Here is an 18,327-nt window from a genome sequence, read left to right on the forward strand (position 1 = left end):
CAAGATGACACAATAAAGAAAAACTAATTACTTATTTCCAATGAGGTCTCATTTCATGTTTTTAGATATTTTGATGACTTCTTTATACGAATAATATGTGATATATACGAAAAGTTTGTAAGAGTGTTTCCGAACAATTTTCAATTAAAGAAAGCGGATAACACTATTATTCCTTTAACAAGATAATCCTTTCCGTAAAATGATTTTCAGCGACCAGTGTCAATTAAAATAGGACCACTTATAAATAAATTACGAGTCACATTTACAATAAAATGCAGTTTGTTTAAAATGAAAGGGTTAGGAATTTTTTTTATCATAACCCAAGTTTTAATGTAAAAGATAACGATAGTTTTCCTTAAGATAAAGTAAGTAATTAAATTTCGCATTAGGCGGTACTCTGGGTTTTTAAGGGGGTTTCACTTCATTTATCATTTATATTTTTCAGTTATTTTCAATCATTATTTATAACAGGAAGTTTCTTTCATATATTGTACTTGAACGTATTGAAATATTGATGACTATTGTATACGGATAATATGTGATTTATACGAAAAGTTTGCAAGAATGTTTCCGAACAATTTTCAATTAAAGAAAGCAGATAACACTCTTGTTCCTTTAACAAGTTAACTCTTCTCGTAGAATGATTTTCAGCGGCCAATTTCATTTAAAATAGGCTCAAATATCAATGAATTACGAGTTACAACCCATACAGTTTATTTGAAATGAAAGAGTTATGAATTAATTATAACCCACTTTTAAATGTAAAATATAACGATAGTTTTCCTAAAGTGTTTAACATAATAAAGTTCCGCATTAGGTATTACTCTGGATTGTACACAGATTGTCACTTCAACTCAGTGAAACTAAATCTGCTATGATTCTGCTTGGTTGAATTCTATACATCCAAAAAATATTATCACATAATTATATTGTAACTTGTAGGAATTATTTGTAATACTGTATGAATATTCTAATGAAAACCCATATAAGTGCTCTTTATGTTTTATGTTTCATTGCTACACACTACTGATGATTCTTCTGTATCTTTACAATTTTAATTTTTACTTTTTTACAGGTAAGAACAACTAAAACTATAGTTCTTAATTTTGTGTATCACTAATTGCAAGAGCATGTTTCACAGAGCCCGCCCGCTTAGCTCAGTAGGGAGAGCGTTGGTCTAAAGATCGCGGGGTCGCGAGTTCGATCCCTGGGAGGGGCGTATGTTCTCTGGCGATTTAATAAAAGACATTGTGTCTGAAACCATTCGTCCTCCACCTCTGGTAATTCATGTGGGGAATTTCACAGTTACTTGCGGAGAACAGGTTAGTGCTTGTATAGAATCCAGGAACACTGGTTAGGTTCACTGCCTACCGTTACATGACTGAAATACTGTTGAAAAACGGCGTTAAAGCCAAAACAAACAAACAAATAAAGCATGCTATACAAGGAAACCGCAACATTGTTGTTCAATACTCCTTTTTCCGTTCCATAGTTTTAGGTGCTTCTAACCAAATAAGGTCTATGTAATTTATTGTTTAGACATAACGTTAAATACATTTATTCTGTATTCTTCAAATCAGAACATGAATACAGTCAAACTATTTTCCGATTTGCAATGAAATGTACAGGTAATACAGTTATTTCTTGCATGCCGGGCAGGATTTTCCCGTGCTTTTCCATTGCTAGAAAACCTCATCGTAAACCCCGCCTCTATACTCGATAACCCACTTGAACGGTAAAAGTTAGTACACCAGTCGTACCTTCCCTGTTGAAGACCAGCAAACTCCACGGCGAGGTAGGGTTTACTGGTTCCTTGTTTTTCATCACAGCGCTCAATGTGCAGAGAAAAAAGTTTTACATATTTCCATGGCCCAATTTTTGATTGGTCAGTTACTTTATTGGTGGGAGTAAATATCGTTTACACGACAACCTATCCTTCCCTAGAGCTCCGGTTTGAACATACCCCAGGGGTGTAAGATGACTCACGTGCTATTATTTATGAATGAATGCGTGAATTCATACGCTACTATAACAAAACAGCGACTTAAAGAAAAACTTTCGTTTTTCTTTATATCTTCTACAAATTCTAAAATAAGGCATGAAGAATCAATCACTGGCAACCGGCAAAGATGGTAATATCCGACACGATGGTAACTGTTTAGTCGGTAACGAGGCTCAAGCAGTGAAAAATTCTTATAAGCCTGCATGTGAGAAAGCGTTACCAATATTAGCGTTGATATTCAGGAGAAACATGTCTCCTATAAATTGATCTTTCATACAGTCATCAGTGATATTCACAATAATATGGCAGAGAAAACAGCATTGATGACTAGATGGATATATCTTTTTGTGACAGGTAATCGCACACATTTTTGTCGTTTAGTGCATATATATAACTGAAACAATGCCAACACTATGATACAACATTATTTTAGAATTTGTTTTAATGTAAGAACATTATGACTACACATTTTGATAGTGTATTACGCAAACAATTACTGCGATTCGGGGAACCAGACTAAATTTATATTTTAATTAGTTGATCAAAATTATTTCACACGTCAGGTAGAACTTTTTAATAGATAGATAGATAGATAGATTTTTATTTGGTAAAGGTGTACATAAATCAAGCATAAAACAATGCAGTAAAACAGATGCATGATATATAAAAACAATGCGATGGTGAGCAGACTAATTACAATCATACATATTTTCTAAACCATGAAATGCACACCAATACCAGGTATAACACAAAAAGAGAAACAAAGTTCGCCTTATTTCCACTGTGGTCCCTGTTATTGGCGGCATGACACAGAAACTCATGGTTTTGTTTTAACTATAAAATTGCACATTAAATCTTGAAATAAAGTGTGTATCACAGATAATTTAGTTTTATTCATTATCACAGTATTTGACGTCACATATTACTACCACACTATTAAGTATTAGACACCTAGAGGTCACTATGAAAAAAAAAACAAACAGAAATATATCATGCACAACATAAAAGTGACTAGACAAAAAGAAAATAAGAAATTATGAAAACCAACTGGCCATTAATTGGATTTTGATGGCATGTTTGAACTTTGAAGGACAAGTAATATATCTAAAATCCTGGGGAATGTGATTCCACAAAACAATACCATTGAAGGCAAATGTCTTCTTGCCAAAGCTTCCAACCTTGGCCAATGAGAAATGCCCAGTATGAGTGTACAAATAACCAAATACTGACAAAACGCAGTAACTCTAGACCTTGTGCATCTGTCATGTATGGAGCTAAGGGGTACAAATTTATCATTCAGGTATTCAGGGGCTTTACCCATCTTAATTTATGTACATAACAAAGAGTTAACTGTTCAACCATTTTAACCACTGGTAACCATTTCAAGGACCTAAACTGCTTGGGACCAACATGAGACATACTATGGAGACCAAGAACAAAACGAATAAGCTTGTTTTGAGTAATTTGATGCCTGTTCTTCCAGTATTTAGTCAAACTGAAATACCAGAAAGGACAACATAATCAAAGTGGCACTGAATTAGAGCCATGACCAAGATTTTCTTGGTGTGAAAAGTGTGAATTTACTCTTACGATAAAAACTTTCAGACGGGCATTTGCTTTAGAAAGATAGGTTCTGGTTCAAGACTGTACTAAGGTACTTCACTGTAATTGTAGATTTAATACTTGAACCATTACATGTAACTTGATTGAGACCTTAAGTTCGGTTTTGATCCAAATAAAATGGACTCTGTTTTTTTTCAAAGACGTAGCGAAAGCTTGTTATCAACACACCATTCACTTACAATTTCAAGTTCATTGGATGAAACAGTTTCAATCTGTGAGATGTCTTTTCCGGAGACAAGAATACCTGAATCATCAGCATATAATAAAAGTTTGTTATTACAATAACTGACATGCCTCTCCTCCTTTAATGAAAAACAAAAGTACGAACAGCAAAAACAGTGGATATGAGAACAGTTACAGAAAGCAGTACAGTTCGAATAAATGGAATAACAGTTGTATCCACGAACATAACTTTGAATCTCCAAACGAATACAGTGTTTTAGCTTGGGATATCGGAGACTTATCGTAAAATATATATATATTTTTTTGAATGACTTCCACCAAGATTGTTCGTATTATTTGGATTCGTCAAAACATATGGTCGCCTTGGTCGCTTTTCCCCTTCATATAGTATAGTCCACGCCCATTTGTAATCCCGCTCGAAAGTAGTTGAGAAATATAGCCACATATACCAAGTTATTCCTTGGTCTTAGACAAAAACAATATGTATTTATCTCTTCTGGGGACCGCGACTGGATCCGGAAATGACGTCATTAATATGGCGGCCGATTACGAAGATAATACTGCTGAATAATTTCTGAACTAATCAGTAAAATTGCTTATAATATCGAATACCATGTCATTAAAGAAGCCAATGGGACATTTCAAATATCTATATTTACACTTTCTCAAGGAAAAATATATTCAATTTATTTTAACTGTTTAATTTGTACCCCACCCAATTAATTTACAATGCATTTTTACACGGCGCTTTTACCTCTTGATATTAACTATTTTCGACTGTTGTTCTTATGGTGTTGAATTTGAAATAAGTTAACTTCCGAAAGTTACAAGAAATATAACATACAATAAGTTACCAATATCTGCTTTTAATAAGTACCTAGAAGGAAAGGAATTTGATATGCAGTACAAATCAGTGTCAGTACAAATAGTTGTCAATGTTCTTATTTTAAGTTTATGTGCAAATTACATGCATGGTTTACATGCTCATTTTGATTACATTTCAGCATGATCAAGACGATTATGCTAGTAGAAATTTAACAGATTTTTTTTAATTAAAGCAAGTGTTAAATTCATGATATGCTCCTAATTAATCTGAAATACTGGTTTATTATATTCATTAAGACTTGATATCAACACTGAAAATGTTCTTTTTAATTTGTCTTCAGCTCCGCGATAACAAAGCTATCTACAGTGTTATTTATTACCGCTGCATTTAAAACATTCTGAGTTTAATATGCGCTTTCCGCAATTACGTTTAGCTAATTGCAGAAGGAAGGGCACCAGGGGCATTGGATATACATTTCATTGTCCTTTTTTTTCAATCATTCCGTCTCTGCAACTGAAAGTATTTCTCAAAAGATCCGATATGTGATATACTTTGCAACGCTTCTTTAAACGTAACACTTCAGCAATGCATGTATAGTTTAGAACATGATAAATAAATGAACAAAGTAAAAGCATACAGACAAAAAGCTCAAAACGTAAAATAAAGGAAAAGAATGCAGTGCGGCAACGCCTTGGAAGGATCAGTTGTAAAACAACGCTGGTGTGCTTAAGTCAGAATTTTGGCAACAATGCTCACACTCTATATCCCTACCATATTCCAATGTGAGAACACTATAATACATACAATTAATCCATCGACTGCTAAATGTCTTATTCACGAAAGGGAAAATAAAGGCACGTTATGTGAAAAACAAAAATATGGAAAACTCTGCTCCTTTAGTTTTATTGAGTTCATTTAATATCATCACAATAGAACTCCTCTTAAGCTGGTGCTAAAGGGCGTGAGGGTATTTCACCTTTCTAAACCTCTCATGAACGAACCGACGAATTAGGAAAGCAGAAATATATCAAAGCAGCTCAGTATTAATAGGCTTTAAGAACTAGCATGGCGTCGACAACCTCTTTCGTTACACACGATCAAATAGGAAAGTCTAGCATCAAGCTAACAAAGGACTAAACACCAAATATGCAATATATCTCGAAATAAATTGGTCAAAACCGCATAATTTATGATAAAACATTTCATCATTTTACCAAATACATCTGGGAAAATTTCCATTGAATTATTTTGATACGCTTAACAACAGAAGTGTTTTAAATTACTATTAAATGTAAACAGCACACTGAAATACGATACTAACATTTAGCAGAATATCCTCGCAGTTGATAATAGCGGTATTTCTGCAAAATACATACTGATAACGTTTATTAAATTCTAGAAAGTCGCTCTTGCAAAGATATGACGATTGTACATAGGTAAAGGAAAAGGTATTTATTAAACGTCACATGTAACCGACAGACAACATGACCAACAAACCACGCATCTAGTAACAAATACTTACCTTGTCTGATATATTTCAAAAGATTGTATGGGGAACATTTCCCAACCCATCTAGACAGAATAAAAGCTTGAGTACATCAGTGTACTTATATCAATTGTTAATATGGAGATACATGTATGTCGATCCCAAGCAATGCAGTATTTGTAGTCTACATTTAATAACTGCTCCTCCCGGACATAAAAATGTCAACTATTCGAGCAACATCTGATTGTCCGTCTTTGAAAACATCATCAAGAATGTGTTAATTATTGTTGATATAATAACGATACCTGACTGTGTATAACGTTTTCTTAATCATACGAAAAATAGCTGCGACAAGCTAGCCATATAATTCTCACGGATTACTTATTGCATCTCGAAAATATGCAATATCCCTAAACGGACATTAATGCTGTTCAATAAGAAGAGGGTTTGACAAACTGTTTCGTAGGTTCACATGAAAAATAGCAATATGAAAAAGAGAAAAGGGTTAACTGAAATTAAATGCACAAAATGCATTAAATTTAAACAGTTCATTAGATTATTAGGTAAATAGGTAAATAGGTATACAGAGTAAAAGAATCATAGAAAACAACTAACAGCACACATTGTAATTGTTGGATTTTAACTTTTCTCGGAATGTTTTTTTTTTTCAGAGTTTGCATATACTCTGTCACAATATCGTTTCACGCGGAATAAAATATCAGTTAGACATGGAGTTATACGATAATATAAATTAGTAGAATCTTTAAAAACATTTTCGTCTTTGTTGTTTTCTTTTCTGAAAACAAAAAACAAAAATAAAACTGGTTCATCCTCTTTTTATTATAATGCTGGGAAATTTTAGTCACAGGTGTTCGATGGAAGATTCTTTGTAGTTGTAGTTTTAGAGAAATTAGATTTGATTAGACAAACGAATATGAAGCATATCATGTTACTAAAGAGGACATTGACATATTTCAGAGCAAGACAATGTTTGAGAAATATTATTTCTACTCGTTATATACGTTATTAAGGATTATGTACGCCCTTAACGGGATCCGCCAAATAGTTGGTTTATTTTCCTGCGCGCCGCAATGACGTTTGATTACGTGATGTAGCCCACAAAAAAAGTGTATTTTTGCATAATATCACATAGTTCTTTGTTTAACAACAAATATATTTTTTGATCTAAAAAGCCATCAAACTTTCAATAACATTATCATGTTGCTGTTATCATCATTTGAAATTTATATTCAGTAACATTGCTCGTATTTATTTCAGTTCAATCGTGTTTAGCTGTTAATTTCAATTTTACTGTTATTATATTATCTGATGTGACTTGCTTAAATATTCTGTACATATAACGCGTTCTTTTCATGTTTAAATTAATAAAATAAAAAAAGTCGGTTCTACACACAACGAAAGCGAAATCAATAAACCAATAACTTGTCAGCTCTGCGTTCAAAGTTAGAACGATACAGAAAAAATAGTAAAATAGAAAAAAGTGGAAACTTCACAGGTCGCTCCACACGACAAAAATGAAAATGTTGCAGGCTCGGTTTTGATTGAGCCTGTTCATTGAAGGTAGTGGAAATGCATGCTACCGTCCACGCCCTCTAGCCCCGGGTTGGGCAGAACTCAACATTTACACATGCTAAAAGTACAAAAAGCAATTTAGAGACATCAGATGTATCGCTTCATTTACCACAAAAATGCGTTGAAAGTCGAAGATAGCAGCCTCCATTCATGAAAACATGAATATATTGATTTTAAATTACCTTTTTAGCAATTTGATGAAGTTCCAAAATTATCAATGTACCCTTTGTCCGTTACGGACCCCTGTGGGATTTGTGTTTATCCCGAGCTCAGATGAAAAGCTGACATGCCATACTTAAGCCCATGTAATTACAATTATATAAAGTTTTTCAACGAGAAGCGAAAATTACAGATATTTGGTAAGCTGTGTTCACTTGACAATCTAAAAAGAACTATGCATTCTTTTGTTCAAAGACTATTACCTTCATTGTGAATCCCTAAAAAGCGATAGTCTTTAACAGGATATATATAGGATTTTCGGAAAGTATTGTTTAACCCAAAAGATGCTTCATTTACCACAAAATCTGTTGAAAGTCAAAGAAAGCAGCCTCTATTCATGAATATATGGATTTTGAATATGACAATAAGAAAATATGCGAAGAAAGCTTAAGAAATCTGAGCCGAATCCACAGTACATTTGTACCATGAGCAGTGTGGAAATTATGTCAACAATATAGAGATCAAATAAATTTCTGTATAACAGCTATTTCAATGATGAGAGAAATGTTCTCCGTTCAATTTATGGGTGTGTTTAAAAAGCGTAATACAGAAACTGATTGGATTGCAATTCACTTAACGATGTTTTGTAATGAAACTTATGCTATACGTCATAAACTGTGGTGTTCGCTACATATTGGGGAAGCATTTGAGGTTAATTTGAGGTTAATTAATTGATTTGCTAGCTTGTTTACCATCATTTTGAATGCAAGATTGCGAAAGGATTTCTTGTATAAAATGACTCTAAAACAATTTACATTGTATGTGCAGTATTTTAAATATTAAGATTTACAAAGCTAATTTTTAATTTCACTTTGCATTATTATAATGAATATCATCTGCAATTTATTAATTATATGGCTTTCCTCAGAAAGACGCTTTATTTTTTGTTTCGGTAAGCATACTGATAATTGAGAGATGTCAACATAATTAAGACTCCATAAAAAGATATACATTTGAATTTTCATGTATTTTCAATACAATATAAAAAATATAATAGTATTTTTGTACAAGCAAATTAACCGTTTTCTATAATATACTTAGGTATGCTTCATATACTCCTGTAAAGTAAGTGTGTAAACGAGATTGATCTTTTTCGGGGATGATGGTAATAAATATTTACTGACATGATTATTTGAGATATATATATATAAAGCATATCATCATTCTTCTAACTTGAATGTGTATTACAGAATTGCCGTTGCGCGTATACATTTTTGAAAAGGTAAATGTTAAATGTGATAAATATGTTTACGCTTTTGCTGATATAGCTGCATGTACCTACGAAGTGCTAATGATTAGCTATTATAATCACGCTTTGTCTGTCGTCTGTGGTGCGTGCATCAGTCCGTCCGGTCGTCCGTCTGTCGTCAACATTGTCTGTAAACTACTTCTCCTTCAACAACACTTGATGGATTTTGATGAAACTTGGCCTGGATATTTCGGGTTGTCCTCTATCAAAATTGTTCAAACGGCTGTGTAAATTTAATGTTGTGAAATGACGTTGGTTTTGTGCTCTGTTAAAAAGGATTTACTCTAGTGGTGAGGAAGGACTTTAATGGACCTGTAGCTGATTATATGAACTTTCTATAATTGATACTTGCAACGAAGTTACATATGGATCTTTGTACATATTGGCGAAAGTAATATTTTCCTTTGTTTTATTGTCGAAACATTGACAAGTATTCACTCAAAAAGGTGTTGACTGTCCATTGTATTGTATATATGATGCCCAGCTCATAATTAAAATAATTTACGAACCATTGGCACAGGAATCATTTAGGCAGGGTAACCAGAGGAAAACTTTATATACGAGATATTTGATCTCACCAGCTATACGTTTTAACAAAGGACATTCTACATCGTTTTGTCAGCTAGTCTAAGACATAGTCACCTTAGCGATTGGACCCATTTGATTGTTCAAGATACTAAAGGCGTAGGCACTTCGTATCCTCACAGTCTAGAACAACTATAGTTCATTTTTTATGCAAAAAGGTGCAAAAGTATTTACTTTATTTTTTTGTTAATAATGCCCCCGAATGCAGGTGCGGCACTGTATAATTTCATCATTCCTAGGAGACATTTTTTCAAGCTACGCCCTGGCCAGGTCAGTCACCAAACATGTTATGTGCTATACCTTTTTTATGCCCGCGGCATCTACTGATATAGTGATCGTCCTTTCCGTCCTTCCGCCCGTTCGTCCGTCCGTACGGGGTTAACCAAATGGGACCGTTTCGTCTAGCATCAGTATCCCTCATTAGAATGACTTGATACTAATGCAGATGTAACCTTTGACCATTCCTCATCTTCAGACATCACCTGACCTCAGTTTGACCTTGGCCTTAACCTCATTTTGGACTTAGATTGCTTTATATGGGCCATCTCTTGGTTAACCTAATGGGACCGTTTCGTCTAGCATCAATACCGCTTACAAGAATGAATTGATACGAATACAGATGTAACCTGTGACCATTCCTCATCTTCAAACATCACCTGACCTCAGTTCGACCTTGACCTCGTTTTGGACTTAGGTTGCTTTATATAGACAAGGATGCCGCCGAGGGCATCAAGCGCTTATTTAACGCAACTCCTTGTTTCTTCTGCAATGATTCCTCTTGAATTGATTTTCGTACTTATTTTACCAAACCAAATTCACGTGTTTATAAAAGGTGTTCATCAAAATGTCATCCTACGTGCCTAAGTGCATTTACCCTTTTCCACTGGAATGGAGATTTATTCGTTAACGATAACTATCGTTTAAACGAAATATATTGTTAACGAATGTTCGAACGTCACTTTGGCCGTAGCATCTGTATAGAAGCCATTTTTTTGTTTTGTTCTGTCTACTTTACTTTGCGATACCTACAGTTCTTATTGCATTTTAATGTAAATGTGTCTATAAATTAACAGGATTACCTCATATAACTGAGGAAAGTTTCGCCTGTAAGGGTCATGCGTAAGGATTTTACAAAACATTTTCATCTATTCAAAAATGCAGTGCAGTAGAAAATTGAAGTTTTGGGAGAGGTCATAGAAATTTAGCGATGTGCCATAACCGTGGAAGCCATAACCGTTGAAACGGCGGCTGAAGCTAATTACTGATGACTTACTACATTATATAGCTGCATCATACCGTACTGTGTCAACAACAACAACAACATTGCGTTGAACAAGTTATTATACCGGATGGCGATACTGTATATAATGGAGGTTTAGTCGTACTTGAACTTGGTCAATTTGAAGATAATATGGAAAGGAAAGTCCCTTTTATTTAATACTTGTTAATCAATATCAGGATTATATCTCATCTGTCAGCTTCCGCGTGTCTCGATGACAAACAATAAAAATTAAGACTGAAACAATAACACTATTAATGTAGATCCTCCAGATACGCCTCCTTGTGATTGACAAGTTGCAGATTTATTAGAATATCAACTTTTGCTAGATCTTATGGAAGATGTTCCTTGTGAATTGATTGTTAAACATCGCTTGCCTGACTACAGCAATGGTGAAACCAAAGTTGAAGAGGTGCGTGCATTGCGTTTCGAGAATATTCGATCACTGGATATTTTCCCCCCCGGATTCGCATACGAAGTCAAGTGTCGTGTCAATGCCCACCCACTTTTAGCATTATTCAAGCTGAAGATCCGCTCAGCATCAAAGATCTAATTAGCAACTAAAAGAAGGTAAACCACTTTAGCTCTGTTTCAAAATCTACAACTAAAGCCTTATGTTTGGAATCAGAGAAATGTTCATGTAGCATGGAATGTTGCAACAAAATATTACAAGTCTACAAGCAGATATAGCCTAAATGAAACAATAACAAACTGCTAAAGAAAATTGAAGAGTCTCGGAAATCTAAGAGGTTAGAACGGCTGTCTCTGACACAAAGGAAAATATCAGTAACTTCAAACAAACTCTTTTGTCAAATATCAATGAAGTAAATTCTTCTGTCTCAAAGCTCGAAACATTTGTGTCTGAAAAACAGGCCTTTTTGGCGACATTCATCTGATAAAAATTTCTACGTCTTCATTAAGAACAGCAATGTCTGATCTCAAAGATGTCACAAACGACTGCTGTATTCAAAACAGCGGCGTTTAACTCTGGTTCGATGCCGAGTAATCATCTAGCTGTTCCAAGCAGCGTGTTTACATATACAACCATGCCCGGTCCTGCTGATAAAACAGGTATAACCAGACTCCGGATCATATACTATTAAATCATATCAAAGACCCCAGATAGAAATGTATTCAGCAGTACTATACAATCCAATGCAGGAAAGTAGAAATGATCATGAGAACAACACTACTTTTGATATATGAAAATGCCTACCATTATTTCAAACAGAAGGAGAAGGGAGTCTGAAAAAGATAATAAATGATGACAAAGCTGCCAGAAAAGCGAGACATAGTAATCGAGATAGTCAGCCAAATGATTACAGTAGTAGAAGCTCTCACTGTCAAAAGTTTGCTGATGACTTGGATGAAAGCTTGGTAAAGTTTGTCCGACGTACAACTTAAAGGTTTTACAAAAGTGGGTTCAAACCGAGTAGAACGGAAGATAGAATGTATGTTACAAACTGCGGACTTAAGGTCTCAAAACTGTCAATTTTTTGAAACTGCGACTATACGTGTCAATGTAGAGGATAACGGGAAAGATGATGCCAAGACCAATGACCATTATGTTTTGCTGAGAGTCGTAGTTTGCCGTCCGTGGCTATCCAGTAATGTATACAAAAGCAAGAACAGTGGGTTGGAGAACAGTTACCCGAAGCAGAACAAATCCGATGTATGGAATAACAGTTATAAACACGAACATAACTTTGAATCAGTGTTTTAGCTGGGGATACCAGTGTCTTATCGTAAAAATATTTTTAAAAGACTTCCACACTAAGATTGTTCGTATCATTTGGGTTTGTCGAAACATACGGTCGCCTTGGTCGCTTTTACTTTTCCGCATATAGAAGAAACTTTAACAAAAATATGTTCTTCTTTGTTCAAAATTCTGTTCCTTTCGGAAAAAAATGTCATTTATTATGCAAAAGTTTTTTTTAAACATTTTGGCCTTGAACGTCTGCCTTATTGTGAAAAGTTCTGATAAATAAAAATACACAATACTTAGAAATGGTTTCAGACCTGGATGTAAAATGTAAGCTTCTTTGTGTGTGGCTATAGGGAAATTAGATAAGATAAGACAAATCAATATAAAGCAATTAATATTAATAAAGAGTGTGAAATGAAACATAGCTTCTAAACGACATGCAATGATTTAATAAAGAGCAACACACTATTTTTGAGAAAATTCATTTCGATTCTAACACGTTATTAAGAATTATGTACGCCCTTAACGGGATCCGCCAAATTAGTTTCTTTTTCCTGCGAAATTACGCAAATAAATAATTTGTCAGTTAGAATGATATATCAAATTGCAGTAAAACCTAGGATATCGAATTTCGTATTTGCCGTTTGGCAGAAAATTTATTACTTCAAAACTTCCTTGTATTCAGATTGTTTCTTTGTTTGTTTTTGTTTGTTTAGGTTTAAACGTCGTTTTACAACAGTATATCAATTATGTAACGGCGGACAGTTAACCTAACCAGTATTCCTTGATTAAGAACCAGTACAAACCTTTTCTCGACAAGTTACTGCCAACTTCTCCACATGAATCAGAGGTGGAGGAAGAATGATTTAAGATTTAATGTCTAATGTCACTATCACAACGTGACGGAGAAAATATGGCTCGAGCTTATGACCCCGAGATCCGTTGATCTGCGCTCTCCCAATTGAGCTAAGTGGACGGGCTATGCATTCAGGTTGAGATTATTTTAGTTTAATCATATTGTATTTGATCTTTACATATTTACAATAACAGAACATATACACAGTATAAAGAAGTAAAGCAAAAAGGGTTGGGCAACAAATTCTTACAACATTAATGAATGCCCTCCCGGCCTCCCCTAACAAAAATATATAAATGTTGATCGGCTGACAGTTATAACCTAAAGGAGCAAAATACAATGTAAATGAGCAATATTTATGTTTTAATTGTTTAAAGACCTTTTAAGAAAGAAGAAAATAGCTCGAACAGATTGAAGAAGTCGATGCCAGTTTCCACAAGGAATAAGAACGAGTTTAGAGTCACGAGGGATGTAATTAAGGACTATTAATGATACACATCCAATCACTATTCAAAACGATTAGTAATTTGAACTTCGATGAATAGTTCTTCATTTTCCTCTGGTAAAACACATGTTTTCCCAATAACAAACAGTCCAAGTTCAAAGGATGAAAAAGTCGTGTTAACCTGAATAGTTTTATGCGTTGTTCGTTAAAAGTTGGACATTGAAAAAAGTAATGCTCAGCATCTTCGCATACGGCTCCACAGTGACATGTTGAATTTTCACGAAGATGATTTAAGAATAGATCATTGTTTAAGTTACTGCAATTGTTTCTTATTCTTGCATGATATACTGAATAACGTCTTTCACCCACAAGATAATAAGAAGGAACCGGCGGTGGTTGAAATTTTTTCTTTAATCTATTTTTGAAAATACTTAGTGATGGTGAATTCCGAATTTCAAGTTCAAGATTGTTCCATAAGGAAACTGAAGATGGGATAAACGAATTTGAATATATCTGGGTTTTCCTAGCAATGATAATATAATCATCACTATTACGTAGATTGTACAGTACATTTTCTGTAACACTGTTTGGAAAAATTCTAAAAATTGTAATTAGTTTTTATTTTTTTTTCCTATCAGAAAGTGATACTCATCCTATTTCAACAAGAAATTTATTGATAGAAACTGATTTGGTTAAACCTGTAACTATTCTTGCAGCTTCATACTGAAGTTTTTCTAGTGAAACTTCAAAGTATTTCATATTCATTGCAGCCATGCCAAACGACAGATGCGTATTCTAAATTAGGTTTCATGTAAGATAAATAGATTTGGTTTAATGAAACTCTTTTTAACCTAAATTTAAGTGCCCTCACTGAACCAAGTACCTTAGAAGCTGATGCATATTATTTATGTGTTCGTGCCATTTGCAGTCCTGACTTAAAGTTGACCCAAGGTGTTTATGATGTTGAACGTAATCTAATTTTATGTCATTAAAATGTAATTCTGGTTTTCTAAAGGACCCTAAGGAAAAGAACATAACTTCAGTTTTTTTGGGATTGAACTGAACTAACCACTGTTCTGCCCACTCATTTATCTGCCTTAGATCGTTGGTGAACGTTGTTTCAATATATTCGATGCTGTTTAAGGTAACAGCAAGGGAGCTATCGTCAGCAAAAAGTCGCGTAAACACTTAAAGACTTTCTGCGATATCATTTACATAGATTAAGAAAAGTAAAGGGCCTAACACTGAGCCTTGCGGAACTCCAGCATTTATAAACTTTGATTGTGAGAGCTAGAATTGATATAAACTGATTTCTTTATGTTAAATAATCAGATAACCAGGACCATAAATTTCCTTCAATGCCATATTGTTAAATTTTAAATAAAAACAAAGACAAATATCAAACAGGGAATGCCACGTACCAAAATCGCAGCCTCCCCAAAACGAAACCTACAGCACGCAGACGTGCACACCACAAACACACACACACAAAAAAAACGTGTACACACACAAAGCCAACACACGAGGACAAAACGAACAAACAAAGGAACACACACACATACACGCGCACACACACAAAGCCTACACAAGAGGACAAAACGAACAAACAAGGGAACACAGTGGGGCACCGCCTTGGAACGGTCAGTGGCAAAAACACCACTGGGGAGCTTAAACCGGTTTATGGTGCTCACCCAACCTCACTCTTACCCCCTTCATGTTCCAAAGACACGGGACAGTGTAAATAAAAGTAATCCTCTCCAGGTGAATCTCTAACACACGTAATGGAAACAAAAAGGCATGGCATGTAAAACACAAAAGTGCTCGTGTATAAAAATATAAAAAGCAAACCTTTAGAACCAAAAACGTGTGTACTCAATGCCTTTTCAGAAGACAGAGCAACAAGGGAAACACCCTTAAGGGCCCGACGAAAAAGGCCAGAAGACAGATATCAAAACAGTTCAGTCCTGGTAGGATTTAAAAACTGCTTATCATAGAGTCCTCCCCCTCTTCCGCGAGACACAATCAAAGAGGGAAGCGTAGTGTCCAACTGTAAACGGGTTGAACACTAAACATGCGGTATGTCTCAAAACAGTTGGGTCTTAACCTCTTTTAATAAAACCTTTTATAATTTTACCAAAAATTGGAAAATTACCATGACCCAAGATCTTACGAAGTTTGTAAACCACATCCCCATAAAAAACGGGTTTAGAAATACCTTTTCGCAGAAGTGTCTTTAAATTACTATTGAATTTTAAAACTAAATCAGAATTACGATCGTAAAATTTAGCAAAATATTTACGCAATTTGTAATAACGGTAGCCTTGCTGAAGAAGTTTACTTGTAATATATAGATTACGTTCATTGAAATGCTTGACATGACTACACGCTCTGGCAAACCGAATTAATTGAGAAATATATACCCCATAAGATGTAGCCTGAGGTACATCCCCATCCAAATGGGGAAAATTTACAATACTAAAGTTAAAATCATCCCTCTTGTCATAAATTTTGGTATGTATAATATTGTCATAAACAGAGAGATGTAAATCTAAAAAAGAAGCATCAGTATCCGAATTGTTAGTTTTAATTAACTGAAGCTCCCTAGGATAAATAGTACCCACCAATTGACCAAAAAGCGGATTATCCATATTAAGAATATCATCCAGATAGCGTGATGTATTATTAAATGCAGTTATAATATCTGCCTGCGTATCTGGAGAAAGGCTCAACATAAAGTCTCTTTCATAACAATATAAAAACAAATCTGCGACAAGGGGTGCACAATTTGTTCCCATGGCAATACCAACTACTTCCCAAACCTGATGTAAATGTTGTTCAATAAAAAGGAAAGGGCTTTACAAACTTCGTCACAGGTCCACATTGTATAATGTTTAATAATATTGCTAGTAAAAAAAGCTTTATCAAAACTGCAAGCGAGAAATGTAGCATTCTCTCTGGCAAAAGTCTTTTGAATTAGGGCAGTTAGTTTGTCATTTATTAAGTTATGTGGTAAAGTGGTATACAAAGTAGAAAAATCGTATGTACTGACTGTAGATACCTTGTAATTATTAATTTTAAACTTATCCAGGATTTCGCCAGAATTTTTAATCGACCAAAATAAATGTTTACCAGAGTTTTCGTACACTTTATCGCAGTATCTTTCGACGTAGGCTTTCACAGCAGTTAGACATGATGTTAATAGTTTTGAAATATTTGTAGTTGCACAAGAGCCTGAAGAGCTTAAAAGACCTTTCTGCTGAGATCAGCTACTATGATGATTCATATTCTTGTTGAAACATGTAAGAGACTCCATGAAAGGCAGTGTGGACTAGAAACTATAATATCAGTTTATTTTTCGATATTTTATTCTATTTCTCAACAACTTTCTTACAAAAAATATGGCGAACTAATTTGATGTGGCTCTATTAGTCCTACGACAAGAAAAGTACCGCAAAGTACAGTATTTAGCGAAAAGATACTCAACACACGAGGAACTCTCATAGAGTCCTCCTGAACATACCTCCCCACCTTGATAAGCTGTACCTTGAAAAATTATCAATGAAACCTGAATACACTTACTAAAAACCTGAATTAATTATTTCAAATATGAATTATTACCAATACGTAATTAGCAATTTACTTCAATGTACAAAAACTGACATAAAATAACATCTTAAAAGAAAAAAAAACTATCCTTTTTTTTCTTTTTAATGAAAATGTTGAAATTTTTACTTAGTTATCTATTAACTTGCATCTCCAGAGATAACATATTACAGATCAAAAATTTAAAAAAAATCGATCTTTCTATTAAACATGTTAAACAGAAAGATGGTTTTCAAACAAACAAAAATCTATCAAACTTTAAAAAGTTTTACCAACATTTAATTTATGTGTTGTTTGAACAAAATTACACTATAAACATTGAACCAGATTTAAACATTATATAACTATCTCATAAATAGCTCAACTTGTAAACTACTACCTAGTTCAGCAATACATGCGCATTTACTATCATTTAAATTTATGAACTAGACATAAATGCTATTTACGGAACAAATTCTATTTCTTTAGAGAATGCAATAATCCTTTGCATTATCTCAGTTTCATGTACATGTACCTCTAGTTCAATTATCATATTCAGCCTATAATTCTAATACAAGTTGTAAGATACAAATTAATTTGCACAAACTTCATATGCACTACAAATTCTATATTTCGTCTATAATAGGCCTTTAAACAATTTGACTATTAACTATAAGACTATTTTCTTGTATTA

The sequence above is a fragment of the Mercenaria mercenaria genome, chromosome 10 (genome assembly GCF_021730395.1).
Source record: "Mercenaria mercenaria strain notata chromosome 10, MADL_Memer_1, whole genome shotgun sequence".
Classification (NCBI taxonomy): Eukaryota; Metazoa; Mollusca; class Bivalvia; order Venerida; family Veneridae; genus Mercenaria; species Mercenaria mercenaria.